Source organism: Haliotis asinina, chromosome 5 (genome assembly GCF_037392515.1).
Source record: "Haliotis asinina isolate JCU_RB_2024 chromosome 5, JCU_Hal_asi_v2, whole genome shotgun sequence".
Lineage (NCBI taxonomy): Eukaryota > Metazoa > Mollusca > Gastropoda > Lepetellida > Haliotidae > Haliotis > Haliotis asinina.
In genome coordinates, this window is record NC_090284.1 from 6,919,425 (window position 1) to 6,928,390 (window position 8,966).

General features: G+C 42.3%; 1 pseudogene; it reads right to left on the reverse strand.

Annotated features, from left to right (window-relative positions):
- Positions 1-1,021: 1,021 nt before the first annotated feature.
- LOC137283330 (alanine racemase-like) lies at positions 1,022-6,677 on the reverse strand (annotated as a pseudogene).
- Between the last annotated feature and the right edge of the window lie 2,289 nt (positions 6,678-8,966).

Below are 8,966 nucleotides of genomic sequence, written 5' to 3' on the forward strand. Positions count from 1 at the left end.
AATGGGCCGTTAAAACTTTGCTTGCGAATGGACAGTCGCTTTGATACTTGGCAGTAGTAGTTGAGTTGATGGTGGTCTGTAGAGGTAGCCTAGTGGTTAAAAACGTTTGCTCGTCAAGCCGAAGACACGGGTTCAATTCCCTAAATAGGTACAAAGTGTAAGTCCATTTCTGATGTTCCCCGCAATGATAGCTACAAGAGATGTAAAACTAAAGGTGTAGTTCCCAACCTCTAAAATGCCACTCAAAAATGTTAAAAGAAAATATTGTTCTGAAAACATCAAGTGGCTGATGTGGTCGAACATATCTTGTTACTGGGCCGGTACGATGTGGACTGTGACTGCTATCTGACTGACAGTATGGAAGGACACTCAGTCGTCTGTGATGATGCAGAATAGTGCAGTTTATGGAGACACGTGAAATATCTGATCGTTACACAAGCTGTGGGTCAGTTCTGTGGGTCAGTGGTTGATTAGATCATCCATAATAGGAAGGCTTTCATTTTTATGTGATAACGAAAACTGACAGAGAAAAGCACAGATATCCCCTTTGACAATTTATGTAATCATTGGAAGCACTAAATGTGTTACTTAGTGACCCCATCATATATTCACATGTACAGACATACAACGCACCATACCATATGCTTGCTATATCATAACGAAACTCGAACATATCTGTACAAATGAGGTGATGTCCTGAATGCGACAACCATACATAGACATTCCTGGGTCTACCATTAGTAACACCAGGTGTCTTTTCTTTCTCTTGAAATAATCTTTTTGGGAACGTCTACAAAGTTTGGTCATGACAATGGTCATAGCTCTTCGCAGCAAATCCATACCATGGCCAGTGGCTTGCAACTAAGAACATATCCACCACAATCCAGTATCAACGACCGTTTGTCAACGCGACATCATGTAGAATGTAAGGAAAATGAGGGACCTAACTCTGTCAGTATACCCTTGCCTCAACCCCTGGAAGACGGTCAGAAAATATTCTTCCACGATCTAGAATCCACTATTAACTCTCGTCTGTCACCAGCCTGTCTGTCACCAGCCACTTCGTGACAGCTACATCATGTCTGCAAGACACAAATACGCGAGGTAGTCTGAAAGCTAGACTTGTCGTCACCACATGAGGGATTGTGCCAAGAGTAGGAGCCATCTTTGTCACGCTGTTGAGGGAGGCGAAGTCGTCGGTGATGATGTTGAACGTCGTGGACGAAGACACTTGATTTATCCAAGAGGACTGTGATGGAGTCCATGGACACTCTCCCAACAACCGGAAGTTGCAGACCATCTGAAACAATGAGTGACATTATGGGTAACACTGTACTGAGCCTAAGTGAGCCTAAATAAGGTCAAGGCCAAAGGACTGTGGTGAGAATGCAACGTCATAGTAAACATGTGATGTAGCGAAACCTATGTGAGGGGAAATCAGGTTTTCTTGAGATAGTGTCATGTGGGAGAGGGAGGCTTGAGATTACTCTTGGAATTCAACAGGATGCTACCCTACTCCTTACCCTGATTTTATCGGAAACAGCCAGAGACATCTATAATACTGACTAACGGTATCACCTTCACCCACAAACACCACACCCCTGTCCGACAACAGCCGGTTGTATCCATCTGCATAGCCCAGACTGAAGGCTGCAATGGTCTCAGTACTCCGAGTCCTGGAAGCAGAAAGAACCATCTGCCATCCTCGCATGGGATATATTTTATAAAAAGGCGGCAAAAATCTCTCCACATCGAAAACGATCCTCTCCCTAAAGCAATGTCGACAATACGATTTCGACTATATCATGAACCTGTGTTTATATATCAATGCAGTTTACCCTGTGACATTGCCTCTTTAATTCGCCGGTCATATTCAAGTCCGACACAATGAATGTGAATCACTACACTCACAGACACGAGCGGTGACTTGACAAACCAGAAGTGGATGCTGGTCATTAATAATTGCCGAACCACAGTATCTGTAGTGCGATCCCAACAGCCTGACCAGCATCTTATACTGTTATTTCTGCTTACGTGTAGGTGTTCTCATATCCCACAACTGTCCACTGATGCAGTTGTGTGATGATGGTGGGACGAGCTCGCCACGAGAGAACAGGTCTCAGCCCCAGGGACTCCACCAACTCTGCTGTCTCCGTGCTGGGATCTGCAAAACCAAAAGGCATTAGCACATGATGCCCTTGTGCACAATGTCCTCAATAGCAGCACATTACAACCTTACCAAGCAGTTTAAGATGTTCTCATCTGTCTACTAAACAAATTCATTTCACAATCTCATCTTGCCTATGTGTTTATTGGGCAAGAAAGGTTCGCTGTAAAGAGTTGCCAGTTGAAGCAAGCAGCATTGCCACCATTATACTTTGGGGAAGACAGCCTGACCTGGAGGCAGATCATACATGCAGATCCCGGGTCTGATGAAGTCCAGCTGTGTTCCAAACCCTCTGATGATGGCGGCGGAGTTAGCGGCATGCACCTTCACGCCACTTGCTCTGTGAAGAATACAACCCACCAACCCATCTTCACAACATGACTGTTGTTTCATGTTTATGTGTAGGTACCAAGTCTGCGTCACCAAACAGAACTGTGTATGTAATAACGAAAATTTCATAACCCGCGCTGAGTTTTCATCTAGTCGCCGAAATTAACATATTTTGCATAAAAGCTGTTGCTAAATCATATTCATAAACGATATGAAATAGGAGTCCAGAGACGTTTTTTTTCAGAAACTGCAATATTCTGGACGTGTAACATACTCTAGGATTACATGGGCTGTATTGGGTATGCATGTATTATTGTTTCAGGAACTGAACTAAACCGATTTTTGAATGAGACAAAGTGTTCAAGTTGGCATGTAAGTAAGTGTGTTTACTTTTACTCCGCACTCAGCAATATTCCAGCTATATAGTGGCTGTCTGTAAATAGTCGAGTTTGGACCAGACAATCCAGTGATCAACAACATGAGCATTGATCTGCGCAATTCGAAACCGATGACATGTGTCAACCAAATCAGCTAACCTGACCACCCTATCCCGTTAGTCGCCTCTTACGACAAGCATAGTCGCCTTTTATGGCAAGCATGGGTTTGCTGAAGGCCTTTCTACCCCGGGACCTTCACATTTTGTAATATTGAAACGTGTATTAGGAAACCAGTTTCCAATGCTAAAGTTATACTCCTCCGTGACCTTTAACCTGTGCCCATATTAGGGAATATTCAACCTCACCGACAATGCTTCAGTACACAGCAGGTTAGGAACCACTCGAATATGTTTAACAGAGCTACAAGGACGAATATGGTATACCTGAGTGGTTTTTCCAGAGTCATAAAGGTGTTCGGCTGCGGCTTGGTGAAGTAGGGGTTGTCCCAGGCCTGGGAAAAGTGCGTCATGACACTGTGTATAGTCAGACCGTGTGTCTGGCAGAACTGGAAGGAGAAAGCTGTAATACCTTACAGAGATGCCCGCATGCAATCTCAAAAAAGGATGATATCGATGAACCATCGTGCAATGACAGATACACACGTGCACGTGCTATTATTTTGCAAATTAACATTAGCGGTTTACAGTCATGTTCAATAAGCGATAACTAAATCATATATTCACCCCATGGTCAAATCTTTTCCGACACACACGCACATCAGCACAACATGCGTCTGTTGAACTATGAATGTTATTCCGGCACATCTGGTATGGAGAAACATTCTATATACTCCAGCATACTATCCAAAAGGGTGTCCACGTTCATTTCGGAGCACCTCGTTCATTTCGGAGCACCAAGTTCATTTCGGAGCACCACGTTCATTTCGGACCTACCTGTACAAGGGAATGGAAGTCATGAGACTGGCACCCGTTCCTGGACATCCCCGTGTCAATCTTCAGCACCACTTGGTGTCTGTCCCTCACCTAGAAACACCCGACATCCTCTATATCTTCACAACACACTGTGCACATACGTTGCTCTACAGCACAGTGGCTAAAGCGTTATGTCACCTGCCGCTGTGATATTGCTGGAGGATTGCAGAAAGCGGCGATAGATCATACTCATTCACACTACACACTGGAACTTTGTTATTCGGATTCCTGAATGTGATCACCTCGAAAACTTTAGTTGGACCTGTGAAGGATACAGTAGGGACCTGATAACTGTTCAACGTAGAAATGTACAAATGTTCGAATAAATTATCGGAAAAAGCAGTGAACTTTTAATCACCATCGCCTTGAAAGTGCTGACGTTGTTGCTGTTGACCTCGTTACAGGAGCTGTTGTAACTAACAAGGTCTTTTGTGATGGACTTAGACCATTCCTGAAGGAATGTTAGTTCCGCCACCGTCGGTGTCAGCTTATGCTGCAACAATGTCGGGATGTCCTCCTCGACAGCGTTACCTGTGATACAAATAAACCTTCTGAGGATTTTGAGAAGAAACTACATCGAGACGGTACCAGCACGGTAACAAAAACTGAACCTAAAACATCGCGAGTTCATTGTCCGGTAATTTAGACGCGTTTAGGGTCTATCGTCAGTAATCAGATACCCCGTGAAGCCGCTGTCCCAGAAATACTGTTAGACATACACCCAAAACACATTATGAACTCATCATTCTTGAAACGCACGTGAAACCTTTTATTTGTAATCGTCATGTTACACCTGTGTCGCGGACAACGTGTACACCACAAATGCCACTTTTTCTAACCCCATTGTCAGACTAAAATGGAATTGTTGTTAAACAATGTCGTAATTGTACGTCATTGTTTCTGACAAGATTCGGCAGATGCTTTTTTAACGACGATTTCTTTTTATCAAGGTATATTTTACTGTCTAATGTAAGCAGTCGTGTGGGAGGAACTATTGTTTGATGTGTATTGTTTGATTGTTTGATCGGAATTCTTGAAGTCGGTGAGTCAAAAATGAAACATACAACCTTCTTATTCTTATTCATACAAACTCCCTCCCTATTTACTGCATAGAGCGACGTTTCGATGCAGATTCTTATATTGTTAACAAGCTAACTGTGACTACAACCAAATAGTGAGAAGCTTATATACATGGTATGTTGTGACAAACAACGGATTAACATTAGCAACAACATGTAAAAGAATAATAAGTGGAACATACCTGGGAGAGGCCAGTTGGGGACCAAGAGCAAGTAGCACTGCCTGCTGTTGTACAAACAACCTTAGCGCAAAGACTACCTAAGTTTATGTTAAGATATGGAGTTAGAGCTAAGATCGCTTTGTACAACGGCACCTTGGTGACAAAGCCAATGAACAAGTGGGATTAACATGTACAGTTTTCGATTCCGTTAATGATTTAAACACAGTACGAAACGCGTTTAGGCCTGAACACGTCGTACGTGTAGTTTCATTTTAAAAAATGCTTCCGTGCAAGAAATGGGTGATATGGGTCACAGAATCCCTTGGAAGAGTATTTCAGTATTTAAGAAGGAAGATACCTAAAACCAGTATGTGTCCTTGTAGCCCTGCCTGTCTGAGCTGAGCGCCTTCCTCTGGGGTGGCGACGGCGAAGTGTCGGATCCCGCGGGACTCGAGGTACCTGGATATCTCCACACTGCCATGACCGTATGCGTTGGCCTTCACCACTGCTATGACTGTCAGGAAAGAAAGGTGAAAGACTGCTTTTCCTCCCATGTGTACCCGGATGATCCCCCATAATTATCACAGGTAATATGCATCATATCTTCCTATTATATGATTAAATATTCATGGCAAAAATACAGAATGAGGATCAAAGTCCGAGGTGAGTGGGTGTAGAGGACAGGGGTTTGTTGGGTGTGTTTGCACACCCCTGCAATCCCCTCTGAATCCGTGAAACATGTCACGTGTCTTTAACCTGTAAGGACTACGTAGATTATAGTATAACTACTGATCGTTACCTGAATGTGGTGAACAGCGTTGCTTGAGAATGGAGATGTTGTTGTAGAGGACGTCGAGCTTTATACGTAGGAAGGTGCTGCGTCCGGCCCTGGGGTACAACTCAGCGTCCGGGGATAAGGGTTCCATCTCACTGTTCTGGGACATGGTTCTGAAGAGGTCATTATACCGACTGCTGGAGTCAACTTCAACATTCATTCAGTCTGCGTTACATGTTGCACGTTTAATAAAGTGATTCTCCTGTATCAAAGGCCTTTCACTGTCGAGTCTGGACCAGGCAAACCAGCGACTAAAGAGCACGCGCAACGATCCTCCCAGCCGACCCGTGAAGTTCCGGGTTAGAAATGGCCCTCAGCAACCAGTGCTGTTATGTCTATATATGTGGTTACATCGAAGATAAATTTCTCCACTGACATGGGGGAACCAACTGCAAACCTGTGCAGAAGAATATTGCCCATGACAATATCGTGTATGTGAAGAGATGCATTTGATGTAAAGTATTGTTAGGAATTCGCCAGTTTTATCATTTATTGAACTCATGACAATAATCTTTTCAACGTTACGAATCAGTTCATGTGTAAAGAGTACCTATAAACAGCATGGAACACTTGCTAAATGTAATTTAGAACAGTTGACTGTAGTAAGTGGCTACATTTACACTAACTTTTGATACAGTCAAACCCACCTCTCAAAAGGACCATTCACAGGGTGTCTGGACACAACACTTCGTCGCTACACATCCTCTGATCATTCAAAGCAAACACCTCACAGAATGGTACGTAATACACACGTGATCTACACATATACCAGGGTCATCTACCTTGACGATATGTAAATGATCTCTGGTCAGTTCGTACAGTATTAAATGTATGATAATGAATAATAATGAACACAGATCGCACTTCACTTCACTCTCAATATGCATGACCTGTTTTTTTATGAAAGATATTATTCTATTGAAAAACGTGATATTCCCCTGATGCATGATAAAACAGTGTAATGATGAAAAATCCTGGAATATCAGATTATTGGGACTCGAACATTTCCACATCGCCAAATAATGTGCGGCGTGACACGGCTAACGGACGCGCATGTTAACAACTCGGCGCAAATAGCTGATTTTACAACCGCATCAAAAGTAGGCTGAAGCATGTGAGAAAGGAATTTGTTTAGTTATAGTCGTCGGAGTATATCTAAAGCACTCATAAAATGGTTAGGGTGTCCTTTTTACTTTTGTAAGCAGAGCAAAAGTTTGTTAAATATTTTATTACTATTGTTATTCCCAGCCTTAGTTTTAACATTTTTGGTGAAGTCCCCCGAAATGGACGACGAGGAATTCAAATTGGGTCATTTTACCTCTTGAAATATCATCAAAGTCAAAATGTACGTTTACTGATGCACGCTATAGTATGAAATGAGATAAGTAACAGTATATCGCATGTTCAGCACGTAACAAAAGCGACAAAGTGTCGTCCACAATCACAATAGATCTTCTGCCAGATTGCACATTGTCCAATATATTACAAACGTTTAGAACGCGCAGTTGAGGCACGGTCCTTTCTGTGTACAATTTCAGACCTGTATTAAACTATACATATAAAATACATTCGTTCTGTTATAAATTCATGGAAATACTTCAGTTCTGATCACACTTTCCAGATATTCGATATTCCTATTTCATGATCCAGATCGCCATGTAATATTTTGTCTCATTTTGACGGCAGTTGCTGTGACATGGCCAGGTGTTTCTCAACTTCTCAGTTATCAGTAGAGGATATTGCACGAAGACATAGGGTATATGTTAGGAAGGAAACGCAACGCTGTGAGTGTATAAGACCACATGTTACTGAAGTAAACTTCTTCTGTATTGTATGCACATCGTTTCTGAGCCTTTTCTTGTCTCTCCCTCCGGTGAAAATAATATATAATTACAATAAAGAAGAAGTTAGCATCCATAATATTTTGTCTCATACATGAATACCAACTTCAGGAACCTCATTCTGAATGTAGTTTTTTTCTCATGCTTCACTTTTTCTGTGGAGTATTTTAATAATCGTCCAGATCTTGCTGATCTTAACGCTGATGTGTAGAATTTGGTCCACTCTATTCATCAGTTCACACCTGGATATGTGCAGTAGTATGTGTATTAATCAGCATAGCAACACTACGGTCCTAGCATGTTATTTTCGTGTAAAGCGAATCATATTTCTGGAGAGTTTTAATCTATTCATTAAAATACGTAGATGTATTAATTGAAACTTGGGAAGTTACTTATGAATTCACTGAAATTATAGGGGTGTCGGGTGTCTGGTGTCTGGTGTCGGGTGTCGGTGTCGGGTGTCGGGTGTCGGTGTCGGTGTCGGGGTCGGGTGTCGGGGTCGGTGACGGCCACTGAATTATCGATATAATGATGGTAACATGGTCACGTGGTTTATGGACCACTGGTTGTAAATATAACAATAATGATACAGAGATTGTAAAGAATGTTGGAGAATGTATACACGCGTTAAGTGGTTTTAGTCACATCAAATACCAGTGTCCATTTCTGGTGTACCTCATCGTGAGATTGCTTGAATAGTGCTGAAATATTGCTAAAGTCACTCACTCACTCACTCACTCACTCAAATACTTGTAAATTTGTTTCATATCAAAACCATATATAAACTGATATAAGAGGCGTTTGGGTAGCCTGGTGGTTAAAGCCTTAGCTCCTAACGCTAGAAGGCCCGGGTTCAATTCCCCACATAAGTACCATGTAAGAAGCCTATTTCTGGTGTCCCCCGGCATGATAATGCTTGAATATTGCTAAAAGCAGCGTAAAACCATATCAACTCACTCACTACAACCTGATACCAATTTAATGCAGTTCGTCGATAACGTGAGTCCATCAAACCATCAAAATACATCGCCAATTTCTATCAATTAAGTAGTTTTAGAATACACAGCGTATAATAAATATTAATAAATAATGGTCGTCTGACTTTCTAACGCTGTTGAGACGTTTACGGCGGACCTGTTCAGTTATGGAAGGTCCAATGTCGCCAACCGGTTTCCAGTTCTGGA